A 17,090-nucleotide genomic window follows, 5' to 3' on the forward strand; every position below is an offset into this window, starting at 1 on the left:
TAAATAGACAAGGTCTTTTCCCTGGAGTGGGGGAGTTCAGAACTAGAGGGCATAGGTTTAGGGTAAAGGGGAAAGATATAAAAATACCTATGGGGCAGCTTTTTCACAAAGAGGGTAGTACATGTATGGAATGAGCTGCCAGAGGAAGTAGTGGAGGCTGGTACAATTGCAACATTGAAAAGGCATTTGGATGGGTATATTAATAGGAAGGGTTTAGAGGGATATGGGTTGAGTGCTGGCAGGTGGGACTAGATTTGAGTTGGATATCTGGTCAGCATGGATGGGGTGGATCACAGCACCACACCCCAGGAATGATGTATCGGCCCTGGAGGAAGTATAATGATACTTGGACTTCAAGGGCTAGAAGTTATAAGGAGAGTTTATACAAATTAGTTCTGTTTTCTCAAGAATTTGCAAGGTTAAGGGGTGATCTGGTCGAAATTTTTAAGTCATTAACAGGACAAGACAGGGTAAATAAAGAGAAACTGTTTACATGAGTTAGGGAATTCTAGAACATGGGGAATAGTCTGAGACTTATAGCCACAACTTACATAAGAGATGTTAGGAAGCACTTCTACACACAAAGGGTTGCAGATCTTTGGAACTCTCGTCCACAAATGGCGGTCGATGATGGATCATTTTTAATTTGAAATCTGAGATAGATAAGCTTTTGTTAAGTAAAGATATTAAGGGATATGGGCCAACAGCAGGTATATGGAGTTAGGCCACAGATGAGCCATGATCTCATTGAATGGTGGAATAAGTTTGAGGGGGCTGAAAGGCCTATTCCTGTTTCTATGTTCCAGCCCTCCTTTATTAAAAACAAACTTCAGCATGTTAATTGAACATGATTTTCCTTTAGGAAACCCATGCTGGTTCTTCTTATTTAACTCACATTTGTCCATAGGACTATTTATTATTTTCCAACAGCTAGAGAGTCATTATTACAGCATTGATGGGACACGCCCCACGTTTCTTAAACATTGCATTACTTCACGAGTTTTGAGAAGATTTGTAGCTCAGGTTGACGTTCAGGATGTAGGTTTGCTCACTGAGCTGCAAGGTTCGTTGTCAGACGTTTTGTCACCATACTAGGTTACATCTTCAGTGAGCTTCCGAATGAAGCACTGGTGGTGTAGCCCACTTTCTAATTTCATTTGTGGATGTTGGGACGATTGCTTCTGTAGTTCAATATTTGGTCCGTATATGTTGTTTTCCTGTAGGGACAACACATCCATCCTAGGACAAGCCAAACAGAGACACATACGAGAATTCCTAAAAGCATGGCATTCCAACCAGAACTCTATCAACAAACACATTGAGTTAGACGCCATCTACCACCCCCTGACAAAAAACAGGAAATGACATCACCATTGGAAATGATGTCACCACAAGAAATGACATCACCAACCCTGGGAAACACAAGCATACAAATAGAAAGGGGGCTACACCACCAGTGCTTCATTTGGAAGCTCAGTGAAGAGATTACCTCATATGGTGACGAAACATCTGAAAACGAACCTTCCAGCTCAGCGAGAAAACGTACATCCAGAACTGCATTACTTACTTTGCACCCTGGTCCCCTACCCTATTTACCTGTCATCGTATGCCTTGACATTTGGCATCTTATTTCTGGAACATTACACCTTCTCCAGATGGCACTTTACTTACCTGACACACTACCCCTACCCAGCTAGCACCCTTACACCTTGCCTTATATAGTTGCTATTTGACTACGATGTCACAGTTACTGCCATGGCCTTTAGCTGTTATAACACAGCAGTTGAAAGCTGTGAAAAGAGGCAGTTTGCCTTCCTCCAACTATTCTGCACTGCACAAGAACTGTCTGTGGAAGTATGATTAGATTAGATTAGATTAGATTACTTTACAGTGTGGAAGCAGGCCCTTCGGCCCAACAGGTCCACACCGACCCGCCGAAGCGCAAACCACCCATACCCCTACATTTACCCCTTACCTAACACTACGGACAATTTAACATGGCCAATTCACCTAACCTGCACATCTTTGGACTGTGGGAGGAAACCGGAGCACCCGGAGGAAACCCACGCAGACACGGGGAGAATGTGCAAACTCCACACAGTCAGTCGCCTGAGGCGGGAATTGAACCCGGGTCTCTGGCGCTGCGAGGCAGCAGTGCTAACCACTGTGCCACCGTGCCACCCACGTTTCTGAAGAACATAGACACAGATCACAATCTCCTCTCAGAACTATGGAGCACTCTTCCCTTGTTACAAAATAAAAGGCCAGAGCGGCTGTCTGCAGGCAATTGCCAGTCTTTCAAAAATCCAGCTCATGTTTTCACTGATTTTGCCACAACCAAAGTTAAATTGAGTGGTCTGTAGTTGAACTGGAAAGAGGCCTTTCATTCCCGAATTCCCTTTTGAAAATATATGATGTAGCTTCAACTCTACTTTTCTGCCTTCCCCATACCCGTTGGCACCCTTGTCAGTCAAGAATCTATCTAACTCAGCCTTAAAAATGTTTCATGACCTTCCTCTGCAGATGCCTGGGAAAGGGAATTCCATGCATGAATAACCTTCTGTGGGAAAAGAACTTTTGTTTCCATCTTAAATGGGAAATTCCTTTTTTTTAAACTGTGCCACCTAGTTCAAGTCACTTCCACTGGAGGAAAACATCCTCTCAGCACAACCCTGCCAACTTTCATATTTCAATAAGATTGCCTTTAAATCTTCCAAATTTGAATTAATATAAATCTAACCTGATCACCCTTTCCTTGTAAGATAGCCCTTTTATCTGTGGTTCAGATAAGTGAACCTTTTCCCAACTGCTTCCGATGTGGTAATATTTATTTCTTGAATAAGGAAACCATGACTGTACACTCCATTTTTGGTCTCATCAACACCTTGTACTATGGTAGTCAAACCTCACTATTTTTAGATTTGATTCCTCTTGCAGTAAATACCAAAATTCCATTCGCTTTCCTAATCATTTGCTACACCTACAACATTTTGTCATTCATGTCTCAGTATTCCCAAATCCTTCTTTAATACACTATTCTACCTATCTGTATTCCTTTTCAGATTCCTTAAGCCTTCTTCACAGTATTTTCATCTACTTATCATTGTTACATCAATTTATCAGTCCTTTATCCAGGTTTTTGGTACAGATTATCAATAGTTGAATCCCCAACACTGACTCCTGTGACACTGCACAAGGTGCAGTTTGCTCATTCTCCAGTCTTATCTGTTGGTGCAATCTTAAACTTGTGTACTGTGTTCTGATTATTATGTGCCTTATTGCTACCTTACTCTTTTGCCTTTTCCTTCCCTAGTTCCTGTGTTCCTTTTCCCACATCTTCCTCACGTGATCCTTGACCCTCACTATTTGTTTAAAATCTTCTCTATCACCTACTCATACAACTAACCAGAACACCAGTCAGGTGAAGACCCTTCCAATGATACAGCTCCCACTTTTCCTAGTAAAATGTAATTCTCCCACTTCAGTCACACAATGCACCAAAATCAGAGGAAGAGATTAAATGCTACAGCAATATCTGAGGGCTGAGAGACAGGATGTGGTTTCTCCCAATATTTTCCCCTTGCTCAGAGTCATTATTGCAAATAATTAATTTTTTTTATTGACTTAAAAAACACAAGTGAAATGATTGTTGGAGCAGATATGAAAGTTGTTTTTGTATATCTACTTCTAATAGGTGGAAGAGCATTAGAATTTTTTCCATGAAATTATTTTCCCTTCATTACCTCTGGTCTTTATAGGGTTGAGTGTTATCACGAGGTTAGAATCTACATTCATGGTCTAGTAATATATGTATTTGGTTATGAGCAGACTGAGTTCATTTTAGATGAGTATTATTTTAGATTTTAATAAGATTATGAGTTAAAAGATTTTTGAAATTATTTTTGCTTTTACCCTGTATTTATCTCAATCAAGCATGTGTACTTTTCAGAAACAATCATAGAACATAGAACATTACAGCGCAGTACAGGCCCTTCGGCCCTCAATGTTGCGCCGACCTGTCGTACCAATCTGATGCCCATCTAACCTACACTATTCCATGTATGTCCATGTGCTTGTCCAATGACGACTTAAATGTACTTAAAGTTGGCAAATCTACTACCATTGCAGGCAAAGCATTCCATACCCTTACTACTCATTGAGTAAAGAAACTACCTCTGACGTCTGCCCTATATCTATCACCCCTCAATTTAAAGCTATGCCCCCTCGTGTTCGCCGTCACCATTCTTGGAAAAAGGCTCTCCCTGTCCACCCTATCTAACCCTCTGATTATCTTATATGTCTCTATTAAGTCACCTCTCAACCTTCTTCTCTCTAACGAAAACAGCCTCAAATCCCTCAGCCTTTCCTCATAAGACCTTCCCTCCGAAACAGGCAACATCCTTGTAAATCTCCTCTGTACCCTTTCCAAAGCTTCCACATCCTTCTTATAATGCGGTGACCAGAATTGTACACAATACTCCAAGTGCGGCCGCACCAGAGTTTTGTACAGCTGCAGCATAACCTCATGGTTCCGGAACTCAATCCCTCTATTAATAAAAGCTAAAACACTGTATGCCGTCTTAACAACCCTGTCAACCGGGGTGGCAACTTTCAAGGATCTGTGTACCTGGACACCGAGATCTCTCTGCTCATCTACACTACCAAGAATCTTGCCATTAGCCCAGTACTTTGCATTCCAGTTACTCCGACCAAAGTGAATCACGTCACACTTGTCCGCATTAAACTCCATTTGCCACCTCTCAGCCCAGCTCTGCAGCTTATCTATGTCTCTCTGTAACCTACTACATCCTTCGTCACTATCCACAACTCCACCCGACCTTAGTGTCGTCTGCAAATTTACTAACGCACCCTTCTATGCCCTCATCCAGGTCGTTTATAAAAATGACGAACAGCAGTGGACCCAACACCGACCCTTGCGGTACACCACTGGTAACTGGACTCTAGGATGAACACTTCCCATCAACCACTATACTCTGTCTTCTTTCAGCAAGCCAATTACTGATCCAAACTGCTATATCTCCCACAATCCCATTCCTCTGCATTTTGTACAATAGCCTACTGTGGGGAACCTTATCAAATGCCTTGCTGAAATCCATATACACCACATCAACTGGTTTATTCTCATCTACCTGTTTGGTCACCTTCTCAAAAAACTCAATAAGGTTTGTGAGGCACGACCTACCCTTCACAAAACCGTGCTGACTATCCCTAATCAAATTATTCTTTTCTAGATGTTTATAAATCCTATCTCTTATAACCTTTTCTAACACTTTACCAACAACTGAAGTGAGGCTCATTGGTCTATAATTACCAGGATTGTCTCTACTCCCCTTCTTGAACAGGGGAACCACATTTGCTATCCTCCAGTCTTCTGGCACTATTCCTGTAGACAATGGCGATTTAAAGATCAATGCCAAAAGCTCGGCAATCTCTTTCCTGGCTTCCAGAGGATCCTAGGATAAATCCCATCTGGCCCAGGGGACTTATCTATTTTCACACTCTGCAGTACTTCTAATACCTCCTTGTGAATCTCAATCACACCTAGTCCAATAGCCTGTATCTCAGTAATCTCCTCGACAACATTGTCATTTTCTAGAGTGAATACTGTCGAAAAGTATTCATTTAGTGCTTCCCCTATCTCCTCTGCCTCCACACACAACTTCCTACTACTATCCTTGATTGGCCCTAATTTACTCTCGTCATTCTTTTATTCCTGACATACCTATGGAAAGCCTTAGGGTTTACCCTGATCCTATCTGCCAATGACTTCTCAGGTCTCCTCCTGGCTCTTCTGAGCTCTCTCTTTAGGCCTCCTGGCTCTTCTGAGCTCTCTCTTTAGGGATTTGCATTCTTTAAACTGTCATTTTCCTATGTTGTTTATTCAATATTGAGATAAATTGCTGATCATACTATTGAGCAAATGACTACATGACTGCTCTGGTCCACAATAACAATGTTCAGATTTCTTATTGCCTTTCACACCATAGTACCAAATCAGCTAGTCAACCTCAAGCAACAGAAGTACAGCATATCAGAACTGCTGCTATAGTCATGACGCTGACATATGAGACGTTATGGTAAATTGCAGTGGGAAATAAGGCAGTCGAAGGCTAATGATCACTGGTAGAACGTAAACATCATATCAACTATTTTACAGTTACTATACTTTCTCTGGTTTTATAACTGTTCTGGTCAAGTGAAAAGATTGAGTAAATTGAGGTACAAATAACGCTTCTCATAAATAAGCAGAACTCCGTCAACTAGAATATTCTGGAGACAATGATCTGAGACATTAGAATACAGACCAGCTTCTTATCAGGTACAAAAATATATATATGAATTATACAATCCCTTCAGCAAGCTTTTATGAAATGTTTCTAGCAATCATCACTAGTTTCACTTCCCCTGACAATGATGAAAAATATTGTTAAAGCAAGAGCCATTGAACAGTACTGTATAGTGCATTTATCTGCATACACCAATAGGGGGACCTGTGCACTACTACTGAGACTTATTGTAAAGCTGTGTTTTATTAGTAACAATGGAAAAGGGAATCAATAAAACCCAACTTTGTAAAAATGATTCATTATCATAAGATTTTGCAAATATCCTGATTACCAAATTTAACGTTCAGTCGTAAGGCCATTCACAATATTTTGAGTGAAATAGGATGTTTGTTAGAAACTTTCATAATTTTTACCTTTGCTCGGGGGTTAGAAATGTGATAACTGACTGACCTAACAGGCAAGTCTTAAAGTAGATCTGGCTTCAATTCATGCCTGTTCCAAAATTAGACATTCAGTCTCATGCATTCAAAGTTAGTATAAGCTACTTACAATATAGTGCAAAAAAACCTGCCATTTCACATGAGAATGTCTATCAATTTACATCCTGTTGCTATTTAATCATTGTGCAATTCCTACCAGATTAGTTCAGTGCCTTTAATAGTCAATGGGGAAAATGAAAACATCCACAAAAGATCAAAAGGGCAGAAAGAAGTGTGGCATTGCAGATGGCTGTTTCCTGGGAGAGATTTTATATTTATAAGTCCTGCAAGTCTGGACTTGACAGTACTGAGATGTAGTAAAAGTACCTTTCAATAGCAAGAGCAAGAATGCAAAATAAAGTTACAACAATGCATTCAAGCTATTAAAAAAAAATGAGGTGGCATATAGCTATGTAAATGAATTGCACCGTAAAATAGTGCAGTAAGTGGAAAGAGGTCTATTCACAAAAGAAAACTATAACTTACTGGAATTTGTGCAATTCTCTCATAGACACAGGGTTAAAAAAACAAAAGCTACCCAATGTAAATTGGTCAGTAGAAGCCAATAAATTATTTAATACCTTTTATATGCAAGAAGCATGGTCATATTCCCACTTTGGGCTGCTGAAGCATCTGTGTGTTTCAGGCAGTAGATTCTTTTATATGCAAATTGGGGCTGTAAGCTAATAAGGCCCAGTCTTTAAAATAGACCGTTCATTCTATCAGACAGCAAGATAACTTATTGCACCTGTCAACATTTAGTCTATGATTTCAGACATAATACAGGAGAAAGTGAGGGCTGCAGATCAGAGTTGAAGAGTGTGGTGCTGGAAAAGCACAGCAGGTCAGGCAGAATCTGAGGAACTGGACAGTCGACATTTCATGCATGAACTCTTCGTCGGGAATGTGGCAGTGGCTCCCAAAGGGGCTGAGAGGTAAATGGGAGGGAACGGTGCTGGGGGCGGGCGGGGGGAGGGTGGCTAGGAATGTGATAGGTACATGAAGGTGGGGGGGGGGGTAATGGTGATACATTGGAGGGTGGAGCAGATAGGTGGGAAGGAAGATGGAACTGTCAGGTAAGACAGTTCAAGAGGGCGGTTCTGATTTGGAGGGTTGGATCTGGGCTAAGGTGGGTGAGTGGAGATCAGGAAACTGTTGAAATTGACATTGATCCCGTGTGGTTGGAGGATACCAAAGTGGAAGATGAGGTGTTCTTCCTCCAGATGTTGGATGGCTCGTATTTGGCAATGGAGGAGGCCCAGGACGTGCATGTCCTTGGCAGAATCGGAGGGGGGAGTTGAAGAGTTCAACCACAAGGCGGAGGGGTTGCTTGGTGCGTGTGTCCCAGAGATGTTCTCAAACTTTCCTCAAGTTGGCATCCTGTTTCCCCAATTAGGGGAGACCACATGGAAAGGAATGGACACAGTAGATGACGTGTTTGGAGGTGCAGGAAAATCTCTGCCAGATGTGGAAGGATCCTTTGGGCCTTGGATGGAGGTGAAGGGGGAGGTGTGGATGCAGGTTTTACACCTCTTGCAGTGGCAGGGGAAGGTGCCGGGAGAGGAGGGTGGATTGGTGGGGGCGCTTGGACCTAACAAGGGTATCATGGAGGGAATGGTCTCTACGGAATGCTGAAAGGTTGGGGAGGGAAATATATCTCTGGTGGTGGTGTCTGACTGTAGGTGGCAGAAATTGCAGAGGATGATGCAATGTATCGGGAGGTTTGTGGGGTGGAAGGTAAGGACGGGGGAGCGCGGTTCTGTCCTTATTGCGATTGGAGGGGTGGGGTTCGAGGGCGGGAAGTGGAGGAGATCCGCTGGAGCCCTGTGGCTGAACACTTCAACTCCCCCTGCCACTCTGCAAAAGACATGCAAGTCCTGGGCCCCCTCCACCATCAATTCTAGCCACCCATTGCCTGGAGGAAGAACGCCTCACCTTCCACCTTGGAACCCTCCAACCACATGGGATAAATGTCAATTTCACCAGTTTCCTCATCTCCCCTCTCCTTACTTTATCCTAGATCCAATCCTCCAACTCGGCACTGTCCTACCTGTCCATCTTCCTTCCCACCTATCCACTCCACCCTCCACTCTGACCTATCCCATCATCCCCACCTCCATTTACCTATCGCATTCCCAACTACCTTCCCTCCACCCACCCACTTCCCATTTATCTCGCAGCCCCCTTGCGTCCCCCTCCCACATTCCTGATGAAGAGTTTATGCTCGAAATGTCGACTCTCCTGCTCCTCGGATGCTGCCTGACCGGCTGTGCTTTTCCAGCGTCACACTTATTAACACAAGTTACCATGCTGCCAATGTAGCTTTGTTGTGCAATGTGATACCTGGTGATCTGTAACTATCGTGGTATGAATTTGGTTAGCTCCCAGTACAAATGAGTGAATTGTGAGTCAATGAACTTTCATTACATCATCCCATATCTTCTCGATATATACATTCCAAGCACAAGCATTTCCGTGTCTGGGCTCATGCTTAGTTGTTTTGTAGCACACTTCTCTCTGTGTCATGCTGCAAGAGGACAAAACTCAGTAAGGTGGAGACCGGGAGCTTCATACCACAAAATCACATGCCATGATATAATGACATTGTAGGCATGTTCCTTAAAGTATGTTGCATTTCTGGTATGAGACACAACAGTATTTATCTTGCCCAGTAATGCAAAGCCTTATTTGCTCTTAGTCGAAAATGATTTAATTTAAAAATTGATGTACGTTACATTTCTCATTTCCTACAGTACCTTTGATTTATTGAAATGCAAGCAGATTTTGAAAAAGTGTTTATTTTAAATTTGTTGATTTTTATTATTAAACATACCTGAAGTGTTTTGAATTAAGTTTTCTCCTCCTCTGTAGAAGAAAACGCATTTGCACTGATGTTGGTGACTGTAACTGGAAAAATTATAACACTGACTCAATGTCCAATAGCTCTTCGTTTGCCCAGGGATGTTCTTCACCTTCTTATTTGTTTGAATGGGGAATATAGTTTACCCTATCAGGACAGAACTGCATGAGTTTGCATCATTTGCTCCCACTCTGCCTGAAATACTTCGTACTATTTTTTTCTTTTCAGGTTTTGGTAAAACCTTGCTGCATCTTATCTCTATATCACTGTTTTTGTTGTACCCACTCATGAGATAGAATAAAATTACCTGCTTATGGTTAAGCAATATCTTAGACTGCACACACAAGGCGTAAAACTGAAGCAACCAAAACAAGTCACATTTCATTTCTATAAATGCTTTCAATGTCTGCTTGCTTCAAAAGTTATATCTCGTAACAGCACTTCAATTTGGGAAACATTTAGTGTTCTTAGGAATGAAATAATTCAAAGTTCAAGATATTATTTACCAAAGTTTGTTTTATGCTATCTTTTACAACAATGCATATACTGTACACCACACATTTTGCTCATTTTATGTATGCTTTTGTAACTAGAGCTTATCATTTTTGTTAGTATTGGTAAAACTTGTTACTATAACTTCTACTGTAGTGCTACTACTCTAATGTTCACGGCACTGAATTAATGAAAAGTATGTAAGGTGGAATTTTCTTGCCAACATAAGGATGTGAACAGAGGCAGACAGCATGTTGCATCCCACAGCCAGGTAATGTGCCATTTTGTCAGCACCATATTATCGACTGCAACCTTTCCAAAGGCAGAATCAAAGGCCAAAGATCCATTTGCCTACAAGTGGTGGATAGGCAACGAAGGTTAGTAATAGATCAGTTAATGCCAATTATCTGGAGTTTTCTAATTGGTCTTCAGGCATCACAATGAGGTCAAGGACATGCCAGCTGCTTGGAGCCAGCCTCCTGATCGTACATGGAAGAAAGCCAGGGCTAAGGGCAGGCTTTTAGGCACTCCCTTTTCTGGACAGTGCTGTGGCCCGACTCTGCTTTATGATGAGCTTGCAACTTTGGCTATTTTCTCATTTAAAGGTTGTAACATTTGTCAAGCAGATGTCTCAAGATGGAGGTATCCTGTCTCTCCCTTACCTGCAATAGCCATCAGCAGCACTCTCCATGTTGCAGGGTCTCATGGGCTCTTCAGCTTCAAAAGCCAGCTTTCCATCCTGAAGGGCTGTCTGGCCACTAGTTGCCCAACCCAGGGCAACTCGTTGCTAGTTGACTACTGCCAATACTGTGAGAAGTCAGGGACCTTTTCTGACCCTAGTGTCTGAATTCCAATCCAACATCCAGAGTCAATTGCTTCTGCATTGTTAATATTGGAGCATGATGCATCTGTTTTAGATCTAAAATAATTCTCTGGTGTCCCTTGATGGAACTTTTCGATAGTAGATTATTTTACACTATATAGCACTTTTCTCTTTTTTTTGTAACAAGATACAAGGATGTTGCCAGGGTTGGAGGATTTGAGCTATAGGGAGAGGCTGAACAGGCTGGGGCTGTTTTCCCTGGAGCGTCGGAGGCTGAGGGGTGACCTTATAGAGGTTTACAAAATTATGAGGGGCATGGATAGGGTAAATAGGCAAAGTCTTTTCCCTGGGGTCGGGAGTCCAGAACTAGAGGGCATAGGTTTAGGGTGAGAGGGGAAAGATATAAAAGAGACATAAGGGGCAAATTTTTCACGCAGAGGGTGGTACAGATATGGAATGAGCTGCCAGAGGATGTGGTGGAGGCTGGTACAACTGCAACATTTAAGAGGCATTTGGATGGGTATATGAATAGGAAGGGTTTGGAGGGATATGGGCCAGGTGCTGGCAGGTGGGACTAGATTGGGTTGGGATATCTGATCGGCATGGACGGGTTGGACCGAAGGGTCTGTTTCCATGTTTTACAACTCTATGACTCTATACACATGACAACAAATAAATAAATCAAATCAAATTTTCTTGCACAGCAGGTCTGTTATGTTTATTATTTGATTCAGATTTTGCCTCGTTCAAATCTGCGTCTGTCTATCAGCAGATCCCTCGAGCTCAGAAATAAAATCATTTATTTTTAATCCATTTAATTCATGATTTTTAAAAAAAAAATTTATGCCAAGCTCTCAAGCTTTCATTAATACAGCGATGAGTTTCTCCAGGCTGAAAGCTCAGAAGCTGTGGAAGTTAGTTAAGCTGTGCAGTGTTGAATTGTTTTGTTGCACTGGATGTGACTTAGTGTAAAATATAGCGAGTTTGGAATTTTGAAAATACTAGAGTTTATGAGGAAAAGCTCCTCGGATGCTGCCTGAACTGCTGTGCTTTTCCAGCACCACTCTAATCTAGACTCTGGTTTTCAGCATATGGAGTCATTGTTTTTACCTAGGAAAAGACGTGGAAGACCAGCAAGGTAGATGCTTTCTAAATCAATATCAGAAGTAGTGAAAGAATGCATAAGGTTTTTAATGGAGACTGGACAAGGCCGAAAATGCGTTACCGTGTTGAAAATAAGCTGTCATGGCCATGAATAGTATTTGGACTTCAAGGCTTAGCTCATGATCAAATGAACATCAACACTACCTGAGTGAATCCCATAGAGGTGAATTAAATGGAAAAGAAACCAGAATTCTTTTTATGAGCAATATAAGCTGATAACTAGACTTATCTGAATAGTCCATTTGAAGTCATTTTGGCTCATCTAAAAATTTAGTGTCAGCCATAGTTGCCAAACCATCATAGAGTACCATAGGGGAGCGACCTGACCATACAGAAATGGTTGAACTAAATTGTGCAGAGCTAAGAGTTGTCAGCATATGGGTGGAAGCATAACTTCAGACTCAAGAAAAGTCCTGAACATTGTGTATTTTTGAAAATCCATGTGTTCTTCTCAACTAGTTTCAATTGCTTGGAGTATCTTCTCTAGATCTCTTTTGCTTCTTGGACCTGATTTTGTTTGCCTTTCCTATGAGATGACATAGTTTTTTTTATGTGCTGGTCATGACAACACTTAGATGACAACCTGATCTTTCCTTGCCTGCCATTGTTATAAGTATGTGTGGCTGTGGTAGATGCTAGAGAGTCAAGGGTAATGCAAATGTGGAAGAGCAAGTGCCCATCCTTGAAAACTGTTGAGAAGCTTAAATCAGAAGACATTCCAAAACACTTCACTGAAGGTCAGCTGCAGGCACTTGATTAAATTCTACATAAGACTTCTCATTCTCAATCTGGCTTTTACCCCAAAATATATATTCTGGTGTTTCTCCCCGCCTGCTGCAGAAAAAAAACCCACAATGTTGGTGGTGCAGTGCTAAAGCAATTGTTTCCCTGTACACCACGATTGGCACGGCAACTCTATTGACAAGTGCAGATTAAATCGATGTTGTACAGAAGAACACTCATCAATGCATGCTATAGTACTTCTAGAACTACTGAAGACTTCACATTGACCAGTTTTTACGGGTTAGATTAGTTGCAGATTGTGCTCTATTTCATACAATATTACCAAGCTCTGAATACTGCAAAGGCTCAAACCTGGCACCTTTCACATCAATGCCAAGACTGTACTTTTCTTATGCCCTCTTTATAATGAGTTAAATGCTCTGAGACTCTTTCTGATATCAAGCAAAGTTATGAGAGTTCCATCAACATATTCTGGAAACAGGGCAAAAGTGAGGACTGCAGATGCTGGAGATCAGAGTCAAGATTAGAGCAGTGCTGGAAAAGCGCAGCAGGTCAGGCAGCATCCAAGGAGCAGGAAAATTGACGTTTTGGGCAAAAGCCCTTCATCAGGAATGAGGCCTCATTGCTGATGAAGGGCTTTTGCCCAAAATGTCGATTTTCCTGCCCCTCGGATGCTGCCTGACCTGCTTTGCTTTTCCAGCACCGGTCTAATCATATCCTGTAAACAGCTTGGGTATTGTGTTGATACCTGATTGAAATTGAAAGGGAAGAGTGATTACAGAGTGAGTTCCAGAAGCTGTTGGAGGATATAAGATTAGATTAGATTCCCTATAGTGTGGAAACAGGCCCTCCGGCCCAACAAGTCCACACCGACCCTCCGAAGAGCAACCCACCAGACCCATTTCCCTCTGACTAATGCACCTAACACTGGGCAATTTAGCATGGCCAATTCACCTGACCTGCACATCCTTGGACTGTGGGAGAAAACCGGAAGCACCCGGAGGAAACCCATGCAGACACGGGGAGAATGTGCAAACTCCATACAGTCAGTCGCCCAAGGCTGGAATTGAACCTGGGACCCTGGTACTGTGAGGCAGCAGTGCTAACTACTGAGCCACCATGCCACCCCAAAGATCAGGCCTAAAGATTCGCAAAGATTATTTGTTGACAAAGGTGAATTGATAAGTTTTTTTTTATTAGTTCATGGGATGGACATGTCATAGCTAGGCCTTCAGGTGGTTCTGAATAACCCTGTCATACTGGTATTGTGAATAAACCTGGTGTTATGTGATTTTTAACTTTGTACACCCCAGTCCAACACCAGCATCTCCAAATCAGATAATCTTGGTAGTGTTTTGTTTGTCCTCTGCTGAAACTCTTTCCATTGTAGAGTTGAGAAAACAGAACCAAATAGGGAGGGACATTCGGGCCATCCAGATATAGTGTGTAATCCATCATAGTTGGTTTCAAAGGAATGCAGACAGGTCCTTGGAATCTGTAACAATACCTTGTAAATGTTAGAAAAAAGCTGCCATTGTTGAAAAGTCAAAACTGCTGGAGAAGCTCAGCAGGTCTGGCAACATCTATAAAGAAAGAAATTGAAGCAACATTTAAGTGTGATATGACTTCACATGTGAGAAAACTCCACGTCCAGAGAGATGATGACCAACCAGATTCAAGGATAGGGAGCATCTGGGGAATGGAGGTGGAATGAATGCCCCCAACATACAAAGACCGAATTGGAGGAGGTGCCCATCCAACTGAAGTCTCTCCAGGCTAACATCCTGTCCATGAAGCTTTGCTGCCAACCTCAAAATTGAGGCCAAGTACAACCAGCCCCTGGGTGCTATTAGGAGACAGTGAGGACTGCAGATGCTGGAGATCAGAGCTGAAAAATGTGTTGCTGGAAAAGCGCAGCAGGTCAGGCAGCATCCAAGGAACAGGAGAATCGACGTTTTGGGCGTAAACCCTTCTTCAGGAATGAGGAAGGTGTGTCAAGCAGGTTAAGATAAAAGATAGGGAGGAGGGACTTGGGGAGGGGCGTTGGGAATGCGATAGGTGGAAGGAGGTTAAGGTGAGGGTGGTAGGCCTGTAAAAACGCGATCCCGTATTCCCAATTCTTTTGCCTCCGCCGCATCTGCTCCCAAGAGGACCAATTCCAATACCGAACAACCCAGATGGCCTGCAAAGACCGCAATTTCCCCTCAGACGTGGTTGACGATGCTCTCCACCGCATCTCCTCCACTTCCCGCTCCTCCGCCTTTGAACCCCGCCCCTCCAGTCACCACCAGGACAGAACCCCACTGATCCTCACCTACCACTCCACCAACCTCCAGATACATCGTATCATCCTTCATCATTTCCACCACCTCCAAACAGACCCCACCACCAAGGATATATTTCCCTCCACTCCCCTATAAGCATTCTGGAAAGACCACTCCCTCCGCGACTCCCTCGTCAGGTTCACACCCCCCGCCAACCCAACCTCCACTCCCGGCACCTTCCCTGCAACCGCAAGAAATGCAAAACTTGCGCCCACACCTCCCCCCTCACTTCCCTCCAAGGCCCCAAGGGATCCATCACAAATTCACCTGCACCTCCACACACATCATTTACTGCATCCGCTGTACCCGATGTGGCCTCCTCTACATTGGGGAGACAGGCTGCCTACTTGCAGAACGTTTCAGAGAACACATCTGGGACACCCGGACCAACCAATCTAACTGCCCTATGGTGGAACACTTTAACTCCCCCTCCCACTCCGCCAAGGACATGCAGGTCCTTGGCCTCCTCCATTGCCAGACCATGGCAACACGACGACTGGAGAAAGAGTGCCTCATCTTCCGCCTAGGAACCCTCCAACCACAAGGGATGAATACAGATTTCTCCAGCTTCCTCATTTCCCCTCCCCCCACCTTATCTCAGTCCCAACCCTCAGACTCAGCACCGCCTTCTTGACCTGCAATCTTCTTCCCGACTTCTTCACCCCCCCAATCCCCTCTCCAGCCTATCACCCTCACCTTAACCTCCTTTCACCTATCGTATTCCCAACGCCCCTCCCCCAAGTCCCTCCTCCCTACCTTTTACCTTAGCCTGCTTGGCACTCCTTCCTCATTCCTGAAGAAGGGCTTGTGCCCGAAACGTCGATTCTCCTGCTCCTTGGATGCTGTCTGACCTGCTGCGCTTTTCCAGCAACACATTTTTCAGCTCTGGGTGCTATTGCCCACTGAAAGATCCCAATTACAGCAAGAGCAAGCAGGCCCAATGTAAACCTGTTGTCACATTGGGACAGGCATGACGGGAATGGGAAGGCCCTCCAGAAAATATTACAGGCTGCCTTCAGTATCTACAAGCCTGGAGAGGACTGTGAAATTCCGCCCTTACTGTACCTCTTCTTCCACTGGATATATTACAAACAAAATTTCCCAGTGTCTTCTTTTTATTTAATAACCGTACATAACCACTCATATGATAGAAAGTATCAGAATTAAATCTATTTTGATGTATTTCACCTCTGTCAATTCTGTACCTTTTTATGGTACATTTGCAAGACATCCTTTATTTTAATTAGTTTGAATGCATCTGTTCATGTGAGGGATATTTTAATCCTTCTCATTATGTTCCATTGCCATCTTTTGAAGAGATTAAGATTGAAATTTGCTGGGCTATTTGAGCTCCAAATGATAACCTGAATCATCAATGAGTCACTTTTGGCTCCTGTACAAATCTAGATACAAATGGCAGAATCATGATATGCTGGGTGTTCGAAAATGCTGGGTGTTAGTCAAGCAAGAAGGTCTTGGGGAGGGCAGGAGAAGGACCCTGCTACCTTCCCACCTCATCTCAACTAAGTGCATTGTGGGAAGACCCATGTACAGTGCCAAATGGAACTCTTAAATGGGTAACTCATGCTCACCTCTGTTGCTATTACCTAACGACAGGTGAATGAATTACCATTCAGGGTGCTTGACAAGCAAACCCATCCAGGGTTACTACTGGGTTTCATGTTTTGAATAGTGTTGCCCCTCATTCAAAGGCCCCCTTCGTCTGATGAAGGGACTTGGGATTGAAAAGCACCTCCCCCCCCAACCTTAACAGCCTGCACCACTCACCTCTGGCCTGGGATCCAGTGACCGTCCTAGGTCTAAGATTGGTGTTGCATTGGTAGCAACTACTGCCTTACCAGTGGTGCAGCCATTCAGCTGACTTGCCAGAACCCC

At 43.2% G+C, this 17,090-nt stretch overlaps 1 protein-coding gene across 2 annotated transcripts in view; it reads left to right on the forward strand.

Annotated features, from left to right (window-relative positions):
* Nucleotides 1-17,090, forward strand: part of diaph3 (diaphanous-related formin 3) — a 582,462-nt gene that overhangs the window by 408,818 nt on the left and 156,554 nt on the right. The window lies entirely within an intron of this gene.

The sequence above is a fragment of the Chiloscyllium plagiosum genome, unplaced genomic scaffold (assembly GCF_037043375.1).
Source record: "Chiloscyllium plagiosum isolate Xiang-an unplaced genomic scaffold, Cpla_swu_hap1 HiC_scaffold_6, whole genome shotgun sequence".
Classification (NCBI taxonomy): Eukaryota; Metazoa; Chordata; class Chondrichthyes; order Orectolobiformes; family Hemiscylliidae; genus Chiloscyllium; species Chiloscyllium plagiosum.